General features: G+C 39.1%; 1 long non-coding RNA gene and 1 pseudogene across 1 annotated transcript in view; both read right to left on the bottom strand.

The window, feature by feature from the left end:
• The window catches only part of LOC129137169 (uncharacterized), a 37,995-nt gene extending 20,968 nt beyond the window's left edge, over positions 1 to 17,027 (bottom strand). Inside the window, exon 1 of the long non-coding RNA XR_010151521.1 lies at positions 16,888 to 17,027. This is a non-coding gene — a long non-coding RNA (uncharacterized LOC129137169). The remainder of the gene's footprint in view (positions 1 to 16,887) is intronic.
• A 3,164-nt stretch (positions 17,028 to 20,191) lies between these two features.
• LOC453669 (ribosome biogenesis protein NOP53-like) lies at positions 20,192 to 21,627 on the bottom strand (annotated as a pseudogene).
• Positions 21,628 to 22,001: the final 374 nt, after the last annotated feature.

Below are 22,001 nucleotides of genomic sequence, written 5' to 3'. Positions count from 1 at the left end.
ACCTCATGCTCGGCTATTGAAGCTCAGTGAACCCTGTCATCTTGGGTTTCTAGGAAAGCTTCATGGCATCAGCATTCCTTCCCCCAGGGTATGGGGGTGGGATCCTCTCATGGGAGAGTCTTAAGGCCCACAATTAGAAACACAGAGGAACATCAGAGTGAAAGGAGGGCAGGAGAAGGTCAGATGCCTGCCCCTGAGGCCTGACACACCCAATATTAAAGGGCTATGGGAGTTATAAGCCAGGAACCATGGATGAAAACCAGTATATATCGTAACACCACAGTCTGCCCCCTGGTTTTTGACTACAGATTCTGTATATATATATATATATATATTTATACACACTTATACATACACACACACACACACACACAAAGTCATTAGTAATTAGTTCAGTTTTATCATATTGTATGACTCTCTCCCAAGATGAGGCCACTCATGTGTGCAGGTGTCCTCTCAAACTTGTCAGGCTCCAAAAGCAGGAGTGAGCTCAGCAAATACACAGCTTCACCTTTGCAGGCATCTGGAATAACTGAGTTAAGAGACAAGGTCATTGCTTCTCAGCCTTTTGGCTAAGATCAAGTGTAAGAGACAAGGTCATCTCTTGTTCTGAAACTCTTGGGTTTTTTAAATAATATTGAATTTTCCTCAATTAGCAACCCATTTACTCATTTTTTAACTCTCAGCTCCTATTTCTCCTTCTCTTCATTAAAACCCAAACTTTTTCACCTTTGGAAGAGACAGAATCATCACCATGCTGGTCTAGATTGCAGATGGCAGTGCAAATCTAGCAAGTAGCTCCTCAGTCCACTCCCATTCAGAAAGGGTAAGGTTGCATAGGTGCAGAACTACTGAGTGATTTTTACTGCCAGACAACATGACTGCATTCACTGTTAGCCCCAATTTTGCTAGATAGGGTGAAGGAACAACCCACCCCATCATGCCTTAGGAATTTTGATAGAAAGTTTAAAAACACAATTAACAGTTTTTTGCTTAGAAATCATCCCTGCTGTTCTGGCACTGATAGTTGCAGCCCTAGTCAAAGAACAACTGCATCAGGTAGGGGAGAAAAAAATAAATGTTTATTCTGAGGTAATTTAGGGAACAAAGAAAAAAATATATAGTCATTATACCAGTGTACTCCTCCCTTGGCAAGAATTGCATAGTCATACCAGCATCCTCCTCACCCCATCTTCCCCAGATCAACCAGAAAGACAGGGAAAATATCTAGGAGGGACACTCTACTCTCACTCATGGTGAGTGTGAGCACACACTAGTGAAGGCATGGAAGCCAGCCCCTCATGCTTTTATCTCCCCGTTTTATACAACTAATGTTTCTATTGCCCGTTCTACTTCTCTATCAAACTACTACTCTGAGGAGGGTATCTCTCTGTGCATGGTTGGACATTATGGGCTGTAAAGTGTTCCTTGGTCTGAAGAAATGATTGGCAGCCATCCAAATCCATGCAAAATCTTCTGCTCTGGCTTTTTAGTGCATTTTGCCTATTTTATAGATGAGAACACGGACTAGAAATGTTCCGTGACTTCCATATTTATGTAAATAATGTGTAAGGAAGTCATGATGTTTAAAAAATCCTATCTGCCTCTATAGATATTTTCATTTTACCTGCAAATGTAATTTAATATTATTAAGTTACATCTTTAGAACTGTAATAGTGACCTCAAAAATATATTTTAACAGTAAATAGGTCCAAGAAAATATCTATCATGTTTGCACTAAATAGGTCAAGCTGGATGAGGGTTGACCATATCCTCTTTGGAATTACTTTGAACTTTCTAGGTGCTAATCAGCACAGAAAGTCAGGATTGCTGGAGGCCTAAATGTTAAAACAGACCAACCATCCCTCTGTCTCTCTCAAATAATAATACTGATTAAAAATGAAAGGAAGCAAGCTTATTTTTCAGGGACATGACTTACAAACCTCTTAATTTTATTTAGCTACTTAATGGAAGAAGGAACTAAACTCCTAATTTTTAATTGCTAGCTTAGCAACATTTTCATTATGCCAAACTGCTTCTACACAAAATCCACATGACAATCACATTACATAACATAAAATAATCGAGAAAGATTTTGTGATTTGATCTGAATGTTGACTGATGAGATTCAACTTTCTGCCTTCTGTGGAGCCCACACTGATTTTTATTTGTTTGCTTGCTTGTTTGCTTGTTAGCAAGCAACTTGGTCTACTCCTCCGAGCCCTCTGCAAATGGATAAGTTTATCTTATTTTCAAGACTATATGTGTCTACACTGGGTCCAATGTTTTGATTTCATTAATCCAGCCAAGCACACTATTAACCCACCAGCTTCTTGAATCTCAGCACCTCCTCTGTTGACTCCACAAAGATAAGGGTGTATTTATGAACTGAGCCTTCCTTATGGACCAGACATCACATTAGATACTATCTATGCACTGGGGCAGGGGTGTCTTTTTGCGGAGTGTAGTTAGGGAAGGTCTCTCAGAAAAGGTGACCCGTGAGCAGGAATCTGAAGGAGAAAACTGCACAGTACCTCTGCACTACAGTTTCACACATTTCACGGATGAGCAAGCTGAGGTCTGGGGAGATCAAGCAATTTGCTCAAGATGGCAGAACTAGAGCGAAAAAGGTGAAATTCAAATCCAAATCTGTCTGACTTCAAAACCAATAATCTTGCCACGACAAAAAAAAAATGTGAACATAAAATGATTCCCAGCAAAACAGGCATGTTGAAAAGATGCTAACACATATATGTGACTCGAGACTCTTGGAAAGATAATAGGTTACCTTTTTCTTTTAGTTTCTAATGCACCAAGGCTGCTTTTAGCTCAGAAAAATTTGTCTCTTACCAGCCAAGTATAAGAGGGACTATTCAGAGCGACCAAAGACATCAACAGCCAAAAGAAAGCTGGAAAAGCTGCTCTTCTCTAGCAAATTGGCTCTGGTTCTTCTAATATACACAAAAACAGAATGATAAAAAAGGAAGAATTTAGACAAATATTTATACATATGGTGGGTGCGGACACCTGGCAGAGCAGGTGAATCAGCTCCAGAATGAGATGTTGCCTGCAGATCCAGCTAGGAGGAAAAGTGACACATATTGCAGTTAAACTTAATGCAAATCTGTTCTCCAGTTTATCCCTCAAACTCAATAAAATCAAGGAATTCCTTTGTTTTCTTTTTATGTGCACACGGAGATTTTACAATTAGGTACTCGCATGAGTTGACTCTCCACTCTGCACATACTAATTTATGAGAACAGAATTTCACATTTCAGCATCTCTCTCAGACTTGGGATGGCACCTATATCATCCCAGAATAAAATTCAGCCCTTGCAAGTGTATCTCTTGCCATTAGTGTAATGCACAAATGCTGGCAACTGTAATGATTATTTAATTGAATATAGATGTTGGCTGAATACCAGCACAAAACACCATGCATTTTAAATCAATCATGATCCATATTAATTCAACACTCATAATAGGCTATTTCCTATAACAAATATAAAAGGGCAGCCTGTGAGAGCTTATAACCTACATAAAAATACGTTCTACATTTAAATCTGTCATATTTCATTGGGAGATAAGGGGGGAATTTGACAAAAGTTTTAATTTTGCTTCAATGAGCAAATTTATGTTTGCATAATTCGTGTAATATTTCTGAGAAAGATGTTTTATAGTATTATTACTTGTATTAATAGTCATTTTGGCACAGATATTTATTAAGACACCTACTATGTACCAGACACTCTTTTTGGTACCAAGTAAAGAGCAGTGAGCAAGAAAACAAAGGGTTTGCCCTCAGAAACTTATATTGTAGTGGGAAAAGACATGCAATAAGCAAATAAATAAATGAACAAATAACACTGCAGAAGATGACTAGTGTTATGACAAAGACAAAAATAAAGTTGGATTAAGAGAATAGAAAGTAACAGTAGGATAGATAAATTATTTTATATGAGGTGTTCAGAGAAAACTTCTCTGTTAAGGTACCCATTGACTTGGCATGAAAGAACTGTGTAGTTAGTTATGTTGATTTCTGCAGATAGAGCACTCCAGAAGGAAGAAATGCAAAGGATGCATTGGAGTGTACATGGTGTGCTGGAGGTAGGATTGAAAAACCAGTGTCACTAGAGCAGAATGAGCTACTGGAGAGTGCAGAGAATCAGGTCAGGGAGGTGTTGCCCATAGAATCATGAAGGGCCTCCCAGACCATAGTGATGACTCCAGATTGTCCTCTGACTTGGAAGGGGTAGATTCTGAGTATTCTGGGCAGAGGAGTGATGATGATTTTAGATGAATACAGAATAAAATTCCTAGAAAGCAAAATGTTCATCATTCAGAACTTGCAGAGTATCAAAGCAGACTTTCTTCCCTAACAGACTGACACTTATAGACCTTAGAAGGAATAAAGTTAAGTAAAGCATAACTACCCAGCTAATGTATTCATTCTTTCTCTTCTGTATCTTTCTTACCTAAATTTTAATGTGGCTGTAATTGCGTAATTGTGTCATAACGGATGCAGACTTCTAATGTGGAATGGGGTAGAAACGGAGGAGTTCAAGAGACTGGAAAATGCTCTCCTATGCCTTAGAAAATTATTTGACTCTGCTCAACTCATGTTTCAATAATTATCAAATGTCCAAGCACTTTAACATACTTTATAACATTTAATCTTTCCAACACTGCATGAAGTAAACATTATCAGTGTCCTACATTATCCGGGGACAAAACTGAGTCTCAGAACTGATAATTGAATGATTTGCCCAACTTCACAGTAAGATGTAGGCCTGACCCACAAGTCAAGTGCTTTCTCTACAACATAACAGTTGCCTCCCTTAAGAAGAGCAGAGTTGTCAGGTAAAAAGAGGAGAGGAAAATGGAAAACAGAAAATGAAAAATCTAGTAGCACCCTTCGGGAAACAGGTGATTTCTCAAAAAGTTAAACATTAAATTATCAGACAACCCAGCAATTCCATTACTAGGTATATGCCCAAAAGAACTGAGAACACATTCAAACAAATACTTTTACATGAATGTTTATAGCAGCACTATTCATAACAGCCAAAGGTGGAAACAACCTACATGTTCACTAAAGAATGAATGGATAAACAAATTGTGGTATATCCATGCAATGGAACATTATTCAACCATAAAAAGGAATGAAGTACTGATACATGACACAATGTGCATGCACCTTGGAAGTGTTATGCTATATGAAAAGGTACACAAAGAGCCATGTGAGATTTCATCTATAGGAAATATCCATGTTATATAAATCCACACAGACAGGAAGCACATTGGTGGTTTTGAAGGGTAGGGAGAAAGGAACATAGGAAATAACTGCTTATTGGGTACAGGCTTTTCTTTTGAGGTGGTTAAAATGTTTTGGAACTTGGTAGACATGGTGGTTGCACAACACTGTGAATGTATAAATTTTATGTTAGGTGAATTTCACTTCAGTTAAAAAAAGGAATAACAATGAGAAGAAAGGCAGATAGGCAAAAGAAAGGAAGCGAATGGTTCAGGGTTGCTCACGGCTGTTCAAAATGGCAAAGTACAACTAAAGCTGTATCTATGTGGTCCCTTCAATTCCATCATCTCATGGCCTGGCTCAATGTATAGTTACACAGAAACACTGTAAAACCATCTGTCTCCTTAACTATTTTTTCTGTTGTTATTTTGTAATTCAAATGAAATAAGTCTCACTATTAAAAAATGCAAACAATAGAATAGTGCATACCATGGTTAAAGACAGTCCTCCCCAAGAACATTAGGACAAATACCTAATACATACAGGGCTTAAAACCTAGATGATGGGCTGATAGGTGCAGCAAACCACCATGGCACATGTATACCTATGTAACAAACCTGCACTTTCAGCATGTGTATCCCAGAACTTTAAGTAAAAAATTTTTTTAAAATGTAAAAATTAAGAAAAAAGACCTCCTCGATATTCATGCCTCAGTAATAACTACTGTTCACATTTAGCCATGATTTTCTGTGTCACTTAGTGATGGGTGACTCCCTGGAGGATCTGAGGTCTTACTTAGGAAAACACTGTCATTGTTTGAGACTAATGACACTTCCAGAAAAACTTACTAAGTCTGACTAAATCTGACTAGGGATTTATAATGAACACATTTTCTATGAGACTTTTTAAAAAATTGATTGGTTAGTTCTCTTTTCAGTGGAAAAAACCACAAACACACCCAACAACAACACACACAGATACATGAACGACACACACACACACACACACACACACACACACACATACCCTCTGACATAGCCAGCCATTGACCTAGTTAAATGAACTGAGTACTGCAGGTTGAATTAGATGGACTGCAATTCCATGGCTCTAAAGATAACAAACCAGCTGAAACAGGTGGACGGGCAATGAAAGCAAATGAGCCGAAAGAGCTTGCAAGTAAACTTTGCTTCACCTTGTCAGAAAATACATGAGCTTCCAAAATATAACTACTTCTTTATGTACAACTTTCTTATATATGGCTATTTTGACACGCCGTATCACCAACAAGGGTTCTCACCTAAATGATCACTGTTTTCAGTAACCTTAGACCTAGAAAGCTTTCCAGCCAAGAAGAAAAGTTGAGTGAGTTGTCATGAGGTCAAATAAAATATCCCCCATCACTACTACTATCAGCCAAAAATAAGTGTGACACATAGAAATAAATATAGCTAATCATTCACATACTATTTTAGTGTTACATTGAAGATTTTGCAAGTTATTAAATTACTATGAATAGCATAATTTGCTAGATAAGTTCTTCTAGTTGCCTAGCTCAAGGCATAAAAGGATGAAACTTTGGTATTAATATATCTGTGTGTGCACACAGAAACAAGTATTGTGATGCATACATTTTAAAAATTATTGTTGTACCTACCTTTCACTACAATAGCTGTATTGGCACAACACAGTTAATAATTTTCTTACCTTTAAATTCTGGTTTGATTATTTTGTACTACTTATTTGCTCTACAATATTTTTTTCTAGCAATGATTTGCATAGCAAGCATGCACTCATGAGATGTGCAGCTGAAGTTATGATAACATAACTTACGTTATGTTGGGTAGGAGTGTCATATGGAAACATTTTTTTTCTTCCAGGTATAAACTTAGCGAAGCTTATTTTTATGCCATTGGCAAATGTCACCAATGCCTAAAATTTTTTATTGTCATTGTAAAATTTTCGCTTGGCTATGTTGAACACTTTGCTCAATATCCATGTCAGCGCACCTTCTGGTTGTCCTTGATATACTACAATCTGTGACGAAAATTTTGTAGTCTGTCCTGTTTCTCAAGAATTCCAATAAACTAAATATTTATTCTCACTCATATAATTTATGCAGTGTGGTATTTTTGCGTAAATTACAGAATTTAAGAGGTCAACAGGGCACCCAAATAATATTTTTGATAATGTACTTAGAAAATAAACTAGACACACTCTCTTGCTGACTTAAGTCTAATACTTTGGAAAGTTCTGTATTGAAATATAGTTGGCTTGTTATAAGAATTAGTTTTCTGAACCTCTCGCCAGGACTTCATGACAGGGAAATAGAGCACACCTCAGAAAAACCAGTAAGAATGAAATGATTGGCAGTTGATTTGCTAAGCTGGACAAGAAACACTTTAAACTGAATTTTGATGGAGAAGATAACACCATTATACTAAGATAGAATAACCCAATATTACCAAAGATAATAGATGAAAAGAACTATAACAGCGGTTTTCAACGTTACTTAAGTCGTTTTGCTTTTGCATTTTTTGAGACAGGTTCTCGCTTTGTCACCCAGGCTGGAGTGCAGTGGTGCAATCATGGCTCATTATGACTTCTGCCTCCTGGGCTCAAACAGTCCTCCTACCTCAGCCTTCCAAGTAGCTGGGACCACAGGCATGCGCCACCATGTCTGGATAATTTTTGTATTTTTGTAGAGATGGGGTTTCGCCATGTTACCCAGGACGGTCTCAAACTCCCCCAAGCAATCCATCCGCTGTGGCCTCCCAAAGTGCTGAGATAATAGGTGTGAACCACTGTGCCCAGCCTTTAAGTTGTTTAAGGGAATGCTGTTATGGACTGAATGTTTATGTGCCCCCAAAATTGATGTTAAAATCTTAACCCCTGCTGCAATGATATGAGGAGTTAGGGTCTTTGGGAGATGATAATGTCATGACAGTGAAATCCTCATGAATGGAATTTGTGCCCTTATAAAAGGCACCCCGGAGAGTTCTCTTGCCTTCTCCCTACTATGTGAGGATACAAGGAGATGGCAGTCTGCAACAAGGAAGTGATCCTTTACCAGAGCCCAACCATGAAGGCACCCTCATCCCAGATGTTCAGCCTCCAGAACTATGAGCTGTAAATGTTTCTTGTTGAAGCCGCCAGTTTATATTATTTACGTTATAGTAGCCCAGACAGACTAGGACAGGTGAGAAGGAATTAACTGTATAAGACCATTTGAATTTGTGTCCCCACCCAAATCTCATGTCAAATTGGGGGGGGGGGGAGTGTGGTGGGAGATGACTGGATCATGGGGGCAGATTTCCACCATGCTGTTCTCATGATAGTGAGTGAGTTCTCATGAGATCTCATGGTTTAGAAGTGTGTGGTGGCTGGTTGCAGTGGCTAACACCTGTAATCCCAGCAATCTGGGAGGCTGTGGTGGGTGGATCACAGGATCAGGAGTTCAAGACCAGCCTGGCTAATATGGTGAAACCCTGTCTCTACTAAAAAGTACAAAAATTAGCCAGGTGTGGTGGCGTGTGCCTGTAGTCCCCACTGCTCGGTGCGCTGAGGTAGGAGAATCGCTGGAACCTGGGAGATGGAGGTTGCAGTGAGCTGAGATCGCACCACTGCATTGAAGCCTGGGCAACAAAAAGAGACTCCATCAAAAAAAAAAAAAAGAAGTGTGTGGCACCTCCCCCCTTGCTCTCTTTCTTTTTCCTGCTCTGCCATGGTGAGACATGCTTGCTTCCCCTTAGCCTTCTGCCATTACTGTAAGTTTCCTGAAGCTTCCCAGTCATGCCTCCTGTTAACCCTATAGAACTGTGAGTCAATTAAACTTTTTCTCTTCAGAAATTACCCAGTCTGAGGTAGTTCTTTATAGCAGTGTGAAAACTGACTAATACACCATATTTAACCCTACGCAGAGCTGTCCACATTGAGGTTTATCTCCCTCAATTTCTCTGTCCTTAAAATCAAGAGAGCTATATCCAATATCCTCATGGTATTTCAGCTGACTGGATGAAATAAGGAAATACAAAAAATTAAAACTGTTTCCAAGGGAAATCAATCAATTGCATTAGAGGTTACAAAATTAATAAACAACATATTGTGATAGAAAATGATACAGAGTGTCCTTAAAAAATTAAAAATAGAGCTACCATATGATCCAGCAATCCCACTAGTGGTTATATATCCAAAGGGATTGAAATCTAGAGCCGGAAAACATATCTGCACTCCCATGTTCATTGCAACATGATATGGTTTGGCTGTGTCCCCACCCAAATCTCAATTGTAGTTTCCACAATTCTCACATGTTGTGGGAAGCACCTGGTGGGACGTAATTCAATCATGGGGGTGGGTCTTTCCCGTGCTATGCTTGTGATAGTGAATAAGTCTCAGGAGATCTGATGGTTTTATAAAGGGGAGTTCCCCAGCACATGCCCGTTTCTTGTCTGCCACCATGTAAGACATGCCTTTTGCCTTCTGCCATGATTGTGATGCCTCCCCAGCCACATAGAACTGTGAACCCATTAAACCTCTTTTTCCTTATAAATTACCCAGTCTCAGGTATGTCTTTATTAGCAGCATGAGAACAGACTAATACACAACGTTCATCACAATAGCCAAGCCAAGATACGGAAACAACCTATATGTTAATCAACAGAAATATGGATTTAAAAACTGTGGTATATACATACAGAGTAATATTATTACCCCAAAAAACGACAGAAATCTTGTCATTTGCAACAACATCGATGGACTTGGAGGACATTATGCTAAATGAAATAAGCCAGACACAGAAAGAGAGACACTGTGTGATCTCATGTAAATGTAGAGTTTAAAATCATCACATAGAAACAGAAAGTAGAATGATAGTTTCCAGGAGCTGGTGGAGGTGGAAACAGGGTGGTATTCGTTAAAGAATTAAAGGTTTAGTTATGCAAAATAAATATGTTTTGGAAATCTAATCAATAACATAGAACCTATAATTTAAAATACTGTATTATAATATTTAAAAATTGCTAAGGGGGTAGATCTTATGTTAAGTGCTCTAACCACAACAACAAAAAAAGGAAGGCAGGAGAAAATTTTTTGAGATGATAGATAAGTTTATGGCATTGATAGTTACAATGGTTTCACAGGTATATACTTATCTCCAAATACCTCAAGTTGTACATATTAAATATTTACAGCTCTGAAAATTAAAAGGAAAACACATTATAGGAATTAATACACACATATAGTAAAATATATGATAAAGGCAAAAGAGAGAAAAGGACAGGAGAAATGAAAGTATACTACTTTAATTATTGTATTATTTATGAAATAACACTACTTAAAGATAAACTTTGACAAGTTAAGGACACACATTGCTAAATGTAGAAAACAGCTGAAGAGTAATACACAAAGTTGTAGCTAAAAGGTAATATAAGAAGGTGTGAGTGAAGATGAACTGGAATACTAAATTAATCAAAAAGAAGGAAACAGACAAGAGAGGAAACAAAGAACATATGAAAAAATGGAAAAGCAATAGCAAAATGTATCTTTTAAACCACCATATCAATACTTACATTTAATGTAAATGCTGTGAGCATTCCAATTAAAAGACAGAGATTGGAGTCTCCATTAACCCAAATAAAAAATCAAGACTAGCCAGGTGCAGCGGCTCACACCTGTAACCCGAACACCTTGGGGGGTCAAGGTGGGATGATCACTTGAGGCCAGGAGTTTGAGACCAGCCTTAGCAACACAGCAAGAACAGGTTTCTAGAAAAGCTTTTTAAAAATGACCTGGGCATGGTGGTGTGTTCCTATAATCATAGCTATTCTGAAGGATGAGGCAGGAGGATCACTTGAGCTCAGGAGCTGGAGGTTACCGTGAGCTATGATTGCACCACTGCATACCAGCCTGGGTGATAGCACAAGACCCTGTCTATGTAAAAATATATAAAATAAAAATCAAGAGCCAACTATATCCTGGTGACAAAGTGATGGTATAAACACACTTTAAATATAAAGCACAGATAAATTACTTTAACTATAAGAAAGCTGCATGTCAAACAAAAAACATAAGATTCCTTCACACTAAAGGAATATAACCAGGGATAAATAACAATTATTAAGTTAATTCATGAAAAAGTCAAAATAATCACATACCAAATGATACAGCTGCAAAATACGTATACTAAAAGTTAACAGATAGGATGAATACGCCAGTCGTATAGCTGGAACATTAAGCTCTCTTTTCTCAAAAGTTGATAGAACAGACAGACAGAAAATTAGTAAAATATATAAGACTTGAATGCTATTATAAATAAACTTGAACTAATTGACATTTATACAACATACCATGCAAACACGGAAGCATGCACACTGATAAATTATATCAAATATTTAAGAAACAAATAATCCCAGTCCAACATAAAAAGATCCTCTCAGAAATCTCAGCTAATTTTTTGAGGGAAATATTAGCCTGATACACCAAAAGGAGAAAGGCTATAAGAAAATTATAAAACAATATTCTCAATAAGCATATGCCCAAAAATGATTAACAAAATGTTAGTGAATCAAAACAGTGAATGTATAAAAAGAATAATACATCATGACCAGTGGTGGTTATCCTAGACCTGCAAGGTTAGTTTAACATTAAAAAATCAATCAATGAGAAGACTTCCAGTTTTAGCTTTGACATATCAAAGGCTTAAAAGTTATGACTCCTGCCCTCATAATAAGTAAAAACTAGAAGAAACCTGAAGCCGATGACATTTCTTGGCTCCATCAGAGAGATGAGGTTGCAGGACAGACTACCACCATGAAATCTGGAGTGTTAGGCCCATTCAGAGATATACAGGACTCAGGATCTTCTTACTTGGGGCAAAACAAACCTGTAGAAACACCTAAATGATTATTCTGATGAATGGCTGGAGATTAAGTGCACATTAGTATGAGAAGGATAAGCTCCTGAGGGCCACAGTCGTAGGTAAGACTGTAAACTTTTGTGGGCTTTCCCTCCAGGAACCCCACCAAATTTTCACGGTGGAGACAGGAGAAAGCTCCCCATGTGACCCTGGCAAGAAAAGAGGAAGAGGAGAGAGAGTTAAGCCCTTCCAGACTCTTGTACCTAACAAAGGCCTGGTTTCCATGGGGAAGAACTTTTTAGAGGGCAATTCTGAGACCTTATCCTAGCTGAGGGAGGTGATCTCTGCTCCACTCCAGCCTGCACCAGCCTTTCTGTTATGCCTAAGGAAAATCAAGTATATAAGAACCATAATTTACAGAGGACACAGGTCAAATATATAGGCTGGGAATGGAATAGCTGGGTAATAGACTAAGAGGCAATAGCAAGGGGAATCTCTACCCCAAAAGGTGGGACAAAAACACTGCTGAAATCCATACTTTTGAGAAACAGAACCATTAAAAGACTAAGGCTTACTAAGAATATTAGAGAACTAGCTTTCTCCTCTACACTCTACCACCCCATTAACAACCCTCCAGGAGTAACAACAGTAAATTACTACAGGAAGTGCTGCAAGATACAGACTCTGAGGAGCAATATGAAAAGAAGCCACAAAGCCAAGAGGAGATTACAACAAAAACACAACATGAGCTAGAAGCTTTTTGTGCCTATAGCTACAACATTAAACACTATCCACTTCCAAGCTAGATTAAAATAAATCTTCACACTAAAAGCCTGTTTATCTTAGTTTCCGTTACCCAGCAAATTTCAACAAGAACAAAAATCACAATGTATGTCAAAAAGGAAGAAAAACATAGGCCAAGGAGATAAAGCAGTCGTCATAATCAGACTCAGGGACGACTCAGATATTGGTATTATCAGACCAGGAACTTAAAATAACGATGATTAATACATTATTGATAAAGTGTGTATGTTTGTCCCCTCCAAATCCCATGCTGAATTGTAATACCCAATGTTGGAAGTGGAGCCCGGTGGGAGGTGTTTGGATCATGGTAGCGGATCCCTAATGAACGGCTTAGTGCCATCCCCTTGGTGATGAGTGAGTCCTTGCTCTGGTAGTTCATGCAAAATCTGGTTGTTTAAAAGAGTGTGGCACTACCCCGCCCCACCTCTAGCTCTCTCTCTCGCTATGTGACATTGCCTGCTCTCCCTTTACCTTCCACCATGATTGTAAGCTTCCTGATGCCCTCAGCAGAAGCAGATGCTGGAGCCATGCTTGTACAGCCTGAAGAACTGTAAGCCAATCAAACTTCTTTTCTTTAAATAAATTACCAATCTCAGGTATTCCTTCATAGCAATGCAAGAATGGCCTAACACAGTTGTCTTTGTTAATTTTGTGCTACTATAACAGAATATCTGAGAATGTATAATCTATAAACAGAAATTTATGGACTCACAGTTCTGGAGGGTGGGAAGCCCAAGGTCAAGCTCTAGCAGACTCAGTGTCTGGTGAGGCCATTCTCTTCTTCCAAGATAGCACCATGCATGGTGCATCCTTTGAAGAAGAGAAATGTTGAATTTTCATATAGCAGGAGACAGAAGAGCTAAGAAATAAGTTATTAAACCCACCCACAAGAGTGGAGCCCTCATGGCCTGATCATCTCTTAAAGGTCCCACCTCTTAATACTACTACAGTGACAATTAAATTTCATCATAAGTTTTACAGAGGACAAACATTTAATTCATATTATATTTTAAAGGATCTAATGGAAAAATTAGGCAACATAAAAGCCCAGATGGGTAATGTAAGAAGCTAGATGACAACTCTAAGAAAGAATCAAAAAGAGATGCTAGAAATTTTAAAAACAGCATCAGAAATGAAGAATACCATTAATAGGCTCATTAGTACAACTGACCATCATGAAATAATCATTTAACTTGAAGACAGATTAATAGAAACTTTCCAAACTGAAACACAAAAACAGTACAGAGCATCTAAGAATTACAGAACAATAGTAAAAGGTGTAACATATGTACAATTGAAATGTTAGAAAGAAATGAGAGTGCAGGAAAAAAAAATTTTTCAAGAAATAATAGCCAAAAACTGTAAAAACTTAATGACAGACACCAAACTTTGGATCTAAGAAGTTCAGAGAATACTAACAAGGAGAAACACCAAAAACTCCGTACCTACGCATATAATATTAAACTGTAGAAAACCAAAGACAAAGTGATAATCTTGAAGAAAACCAGAGAGGCAAAAACCTTGCCCACAGAAGAACAATACAAATTTGGGCAACTTTTCATCAGAAATTATACAGGTAGAAATAAAGTAAAGTGAAATATATAAAGTGTTGAAAGAAAAAAGAAAAAAAATATTCTGCCAACCTAGAATTATGCCCAGTAAAATTATCCTCAAAAAGTGAAGAATAATGAAGACTTTCTCAGGCAACCAAAAAATGAGGAAATTCCTTACTAGTAGACATGTGTCACAGAAAGTTAAAAAACAGAAATGTTCTTCAGGGAGGAGAAAAATGATATTGATTAGATTGTATCTACATAAAATAAAAATAAGGAAGAGGGTTAGAAAATGAATAAAAGTAAAATAAATTATTTTATTTTCTTAATTGATCTAAAAGACAACCAACTGCTCTTTAAAGCAATAATAGTAAAAACGTGTTTAAGTCTTTAAAGAATATGGATAACTAAAATAAATCACAGCAACATCACAAGGAATAAGAAACAAAATTGTAATACTTTTTATAGGTACCTATACTACATGTAAAGTGATATAATTTTAATTTGAAGGTGGACTTAGATTAGTGAAAAATATAAATTACAAACTACAGAGCAACAACTTAAAACGTTGGGGGAAAATGTGCAGATAATATGTCAGGAAATGAGATAAATTGGAATTATAAAAACTTTTTAATTAAAACCAGAGAATGCAAGAAAAGCACAAAGGTATAGTGAAGAAGAAAAAGCAAAGAACAAAAGTAACAGATGGAAAACAGTTAAAAAGATGTTAAACTTTAATTCAACTATATCGATAATCACTTTAAATGTGAATTTGTCTAAACACACCAGATAAAAGAAAGAGATTGTCAGTCGGATTAAACAAAACAAAACAAAACAATATGGTATCTACTAGAAACTGACTCTAAATATAAAAGTTCACATAAGTTAAAAGTAAAATGACAGGCTGGGCACGGTGGCTCACGCCTGTAATCCCAGCACTTTGGGAGGCCGAAGCAGGCAGATCACGAAGTCAGGAGATCGAGACCATCCTGGCTAACACGGTGAAACCCTGTCTCTACTAAAAAATACAAAAAATTAGCCGTGTGTGGTGGCGAGCGCCGGTAGTCCCAACTACTCGGGAGGCTGAGGCAGGAGAATGGCGTGAACCCGGGAGGTGGAGCTTGCAGTGAGCCGAGATCACGCCACTGCACTCCAGCCCGGGCAACAGAGTGAGACTCTGTCTCAAAAAAGAAAAAAAATTTTCTCCCGTTCTGCAGGTTGCCTGTTCACTCTGATGGTAGTTTCTTTGGCTGTGCAGAAGCTCTTTAGTTTAATTAGATCTCACAAAGGGCTAATATCCAGAATCCACAAAGAACTCAAACAAATTTACAAGAAAAAACAAACAACCCCATCAACAAGTGGGCGAAGGATATGAACAGACACTTCTCAAAAGAAGACATTTATGCAGCCAAAAGACACATGAAAAAATGCTCATCATCACTGGCCATCAGAGAAATGCAAATCAAAACCACAATGAGATACCATCTCACACCAGTCAGAATGGTGAACATTAAAAAGTCAGGAAACAACAGGTGCTGGAGAGGATGTGGAGAAATAGGAACACTTTTACACTGTTGGTGGGACTGTAAACTAGTTCGACCATTGTGTAAGTCAGTGCGGCAATTCCTCAGGGATCTAGAACTCGAAATACCATTTGACCCAGCCATCCCATTACTGGGTATATACCCAAAGGATTATAAATCATGCTACTGTAAAGACACATGCACACGTATGTTTATTGTGGCACTATTCACAATAACAAAGACTTGGAACCAACCCAAATGTCCAACAATGATAGACTGGATTAAGAAAATGTGGCACATATACACCATGGAATACTATGCAGCCATAAAAAAGGATGAGTTCATGTCCTTTGTAGGGACATGGATGAAGCTGGAAACCATCATTCTCAGCAAACTATCGCAAGGACAAAAAACCAAACACCACATGTTCTCACTCATAGGTGGGAACTGAACAATGAGAACACTTGGACACAGGAAGGGGAACACCACACACCGGGGCCTATTGTGGGGTGGGGGGAGGGGGGAGGGATAGCATTAGGAGATATACCTAATGTAAATGACGAGTTAATGGGTGCAGCACACCAACATGGCACACGTATACATATGTAACAAACCTGCACGTTGTGCACATGTACCCTAAAACTTAAAGTAAAATTAAAAAAAAAAGTAAAAGGACATAAAAAGAAATAACATGCTAACACTAATCAAACAAAGGTAGGAGTAGATATATTAATTTCAAACAAAGAACAAGTACTTTAGAACAAGTCATGTGATTAGGGATAAAGAGGGACATTGCATGATGATAAAATGGTAAATTCTTCTAGAAGATATAACAATCCTAAACTTTTATGCTTCTAACAACAGTTAATTAAAATGTAATAGGCAAAAACTGACATAACTTACAGGACAAATAGAGAATTCAACGTTTATATTTGTAGACTTTAACACCCATCTCTCAATAATTGGTAGATCAAGGAGGCAGATTATCAGTAAAGATATAGAAGACCTGAACAGCATTCTTATCAATTTGATCTAATTGTAACTTATGGAACACTCCATTCAATGACAGACGAATACATCATAATCGTGAGAGCACATAGAAGATTTATGAAAATAGACCACACCTTTAGCCATAAAACATACATTGACAAATATCAAAGAATGGAAACCAAAATACATTCTCTGAACACAATGGATTCAAACAAGAAATTAGTAACAGAAAGATAGCTGTAAAATCCCCGTGTCTTTTTATATTAATAAAAATTCTAAATAAGCCATGAGTCAAATAAGAAGTTTAGAGATAAATTTTAAAATATTTGTAAAATACATGAAAATAAAAGTATAGCTTCTCAAAATCTGTGGGGAGCAGCGGAAGAAATGCTTAGAGGGAAATGTAAAGCGCTAAATGCACATAAGAGGAAAAAGGAAATATCTAAAAATCAATAATGTAAGCTTCCACCTCAGGAAGTTAAAGAATAAAGAGCAAACTAAACCTAGAAAAAGCATTAAAAAAGGAAATAAGAAGCAGTAGAGAAGATATCAATAAAACTAAAAACAGAAAATGGAGAAAATAAATCTAAAAGCAGTTTCGTTGAAAATATCAACAAAATGTATCAAACTTTTGCCAACCTACCCTAACAAAAAGAGAAAAGACATAAATTACCAACAACAGGAATAAAAGAGGTCATTGCACTCATCTCACGAATATTAAAATAATAATTAAATAATATCTCTTCGTATGTGCTTGTGGGAATGCAGAATGCAGAATGATACTGTCACTTTGGAGAATAGTTTGAGTTTTTTATTCAGCTAAGCATATATTACTTAGCAACTGTTCTGTGGCATTTACCATAAAGAAATAAAATCTATGCTTACATAGAGTGTGTACACAATGGTTATAGCAACTTTACCAAAGTTGCCAAGACATGGACACAAACTACATATTGCATGATTCCATTCATATGACATTCCAGTAAAGGCAAATTTACAGGAAAATAATACATCAGTGGTTGCCAGGAACTGCCAGGTAGAGGGTGGAGGGTGGCGTGTTCACTCTAGAGTGGCACAGGAGAATGGGGATGGTGACAGACTCTTTAATATCCTGATTGAGTTAGTGGTTATTAATGCACATCAAAAAGAGTGAAATTTGCTTCATGTTAATCTGAAAAGGTGAATTAAAAAAAACCCAAGGCTTTGGTTACCTGGAAGTATCATGTGAGCCTGCAGTTTCAGTGAATACAAAATGAAACCAAACACACAACATCAGCAGCCAAACAAATGAATCACACACATTTTCGCTGTGTTTTAAAAACTTGAATATCTATATTAAGAGACTTAACAGTGATATTCTTGAATGTTTTGGCTAAATTGTGCCCCAGCACAACCCCAAAGAATGCTCTGTATTTGAAAGTGACTAAGTGATCATTTTAAAGCTGTACAGCTGGTGAGTAGATGAGCCCTAACTCTCCACCCCGTGTTCTTACGTGGTATTTGTCAAACACACCTGAGGTATTTACTGTGCCAAATTCCTTTTTCTATACCTTACATAAATCATGCAGAGAATGACAATTTAGACAATGAGAGATCTTAAAATAATATTGAAAGAGGAATGGTTAATAAAATGAGTAACACATGGTCTTAAGAGAAGAGATTTTTAGGTGTGGGAAGAGGTCACAAGAACAGAGATGGGAGAAACTTACAGAAATACTAGGCTTGTCTCACACATTAGTCAGTGTCCTATTATTGAAAAAATTCAAGTAGAATGCATGATGAGTGCCAGAGATCTTATGAAAAGGATAGGGAATGTTGATGACTACTGAAATCCCTTTAAATTCTTCACATTCTTGGATTTGAAGTGAAACTCTTTATTGATGAGGTGGTCTGTCTTGTAAAATAGCGAGTCCTTTTTCACGTTTTCAAGATGAGTCTCGGGAATCCAGCCTCAGACAGGAGGTTGGCCCAGATGACTCCTAGGTTTCCTATCAATCTAGGACTTGGTGATGTCTATCTGGAATGTTAAACACAGAAACGTTTTCACTGGGTAATAAGTTAATGTTGGTGACTGTGTTTAACTCTAATGCTGTACAGGTCTTGTGAAACAATAAGAAAAACCTAGCGATTCTGTTTAATTCAGATTTAGTGAAAAACAAAACAAAAACCTAGTGAGCTCAAATTAGGAGTATGAAAGCAGAAAACTATGAACTTTTGTTTTTCCAACTTCACTTTCCTACTGCTGTATTCAAAAACATACAAAAGTAGATGCAGAGTTCAAAGAAGAATATTGGTCAACAACAGTTCTATCCCTAGATGAGCCTCTGAGGCAGAAGAGCAATGATACACAGAAATAATGAGAGGAGATTTCTATCCACTCAGTATATTTTCACCTGAGAAAAGAACTGTCCTAAATAAAGGGATGGAAGCATAACCCCCCATCCCATCAACACACACACGCTCACCCATGTGCACACACACACACACACACACACAGAGGCATATGAACAAACACAAAAGCCTGCACACTTGGTGCAGATTGTAAATGGATCATTCACCTCTGCATTAGCATTCTGGCTCTATATTTCTCAGCACAATACAGTTGAGATGAGGAGATTTCTCCTCAAGGAAGAAAATGTACATAGTATGGCAAGGATAATTCACCTAACAATTCAGAAAGAAAGGAAGAAAACAAGCATTAATTGGATAATTAATCATCCTTCAGCTAAGTCATTTAATTTTCATGTCAACCAAGGTCTCTCTTATCCCTAAATCTACAAGTTTTCCAACATGTTCTATTCTTATGTTCTAGGCGTCTAACTTGTTCTCTGCCTCTCCTGCCTTATTTTTCTCTGTGATTCTCTTTACTTTGTTTTCTATTGATAATTCCTCAATCTCACCAATTCTACCTATCTGTATAACTGGACAGCAGGGTTATACTGCATCTAAAATTGGATTTTATTAGTTTATATTTGTTTCTGCCACTTAACCATTTAATCCAGAAAAGTTGCCTAACTTTTCTCTCTGAGCCTCAGTTTCCTCATGTGAATGAAGCCAATAATAGTATTATTTTCGAAGGATTACTGTGAATACATATGTAAAGCACTTAGAACTATGCCTGCCATTTTATTTGCAATTCTTCCTCCTCTTTTTTTTTTTTTTTTTTTTTTTTTTTAGCTAGAAGGGACTTTTTATTGAAAGGCGAGGCTCCGGCCTCTGATGGGAGCTACAACTAGATCTCGCGGAACGCCCCCTTCTCCCCCAGCTTCACCTTGTACCTGGGTTTGAACTTGGCTCTCTGTCGAGGCTGGATCATATTCCTCCTCTGGAAGCTCTTGAACCGGTCTCGAAGGATGTCGCCCTCGGGCTTCAGGGTCCTGGGCGAGTCTGCCAGCTCCGAGCTCGGCTGCACGTCGATGTCAGGTGCCTGGTACTTGAGCCGCCCCAGCCTTCGGGGCTTGTCAGCCTCGGCCTTCCGCCGTGCCTGCCGCTGCCTCCGCCGCCGCGCCAGCTCCGCCAGCCTCAGGGCCACCTGGGCCTTGATCCCGCGCAGCAGGAACACCTCCTGGTGCCAGTGCCGGAGCCTGGCAGTCCGCAACGCGGCCTGCTGTACCCGCAGCCTGCGCGCAGCCTTCTCCCGCCGCCGCCGCTGCTCCGTCTCCTTCTCTGTGGCGGCCGGGCGGGCGGGCGTGGGACAGACCTCGGCATCCCCAGCCTCCGGCCCCTCGCCCTGGCCCGGCTCCCCCGAACCCTCCGACTCCTCCAGCAGCCCCTCGCACGGCTACCTGGAACGTGGACTCCTGGGTGGCGGCCTGCTCTGTGGCGGGCAGGGCCAGCTGCCGCTCCGGCTTCTCCGCCTCCTTCTGCCGCTGCAACTCCACCTCGTGGGCCGCTGAGAGCAGGGTCCGGTGGTCTTCAAAGTACGGGTCGTAGGAAGCTCCGGCAGGCGCCACCTCCACGGCGGGTGTCTGGGACGGCTTGGTGTGCAGGCGTGGTGGCCGCTTCACTCCTTTCTTCTTGGTCTGCTCCAGGAAAAACTCATCCTGGCCAAACGATGGCCTGTCCAGGGGGTTGTCTGAGGCCCAGAGGTCGTGGAAGGGCCGCTCCACGGTGTCCTGGGGCCCGGCTGTGGGAGGGTTGAGGAGCCGGGCCTGGGCCCTGCGCACCTCCCGGGGCAGCTCGCCCTGCTTGGCCAGATTCTCCCATAGCTGCTCCTTCCGCCTGAGCTTCTTGGCGTTCGGGACCTGGTGGGCGAGGACGTCTTTGGGGGCAGGGACTTTGGATGTGTCTCGAGGATGAGGTCAACCCGAAGGGGTTTCTTGAGAAGCAGTGACTTCTTCTGGACTTTGGTTCTCTTCTTAGCCCTTTTTCCTTGGAGCCGGTGTCCAGGAAGAAGAGTGTTTCATTTGGGGCCTCTCTCAACAAGCCACCGCTCATGCGCTCCTGTAGCCGCACGTCTTCCAGGAACTGGTCAACCTCCAGCCCCAGCGGCTCCTGAGCAAGCCGCCGCCAGCCCCACTTCTTATTTCCTGGGCCTCGCCGCCGCCGCCTCAGCGCTGGGTCCGCCGAAATGGGCCGCAGCCCCAGGAAACCAGAATCGTTATCGCTTTTCGAGCTGTGCTTCCCACCAACGCCACTGCCTCCTGCCGCCATCTTGTCAAAGGCCCTCCTCTGTCTTATTTCCTACTGCTTCCTTTTCTCTCTTTTGAAATATGTACATTTTAATCTATTATATCAAGTTACTTAAAAATATCCACCAGAAACATGAAAAATGTGCTATGAATAGTAAAATTTGGCATAACACTGAGTTCATTAATTCACAATGTGGATCTCCTTTATATAACAAATAAATACAAGAATATGTAACAAATAAGATATAACAAGATACAAGAATAAGAGATGAGCAGCCATGGTGGGAAAGGGGTATCTCATATGTATTCACAGGAAGGCGAGATTTTGAAGGATTAGAAAAGTTGTTGAAATGGAACTGATAACGTAAGAAAGGAGTCACATTCCAAGCAAAAATC

The sequence above is a fragment of the Pan troglodytes genome, chromosome 16, assembly GCF_028858775.2.
Source record: "Pan troglodytes isolate AG18354 chromosome 16, NHGRI_mPanTro3-v2.0_pri, whole genome shotgun sequence".
Taxonomy (NCBI): Eukaryota; Metazoa; Chordata; class Mammalia; order Primates; family Hominidae; genus Pan; species Pan troglodytes.
The sequence above is the reverse complement of the archived record's forward strand: the minus strand, read 5'-3'. Positions and strand labels throughout refer to the sequence as shown.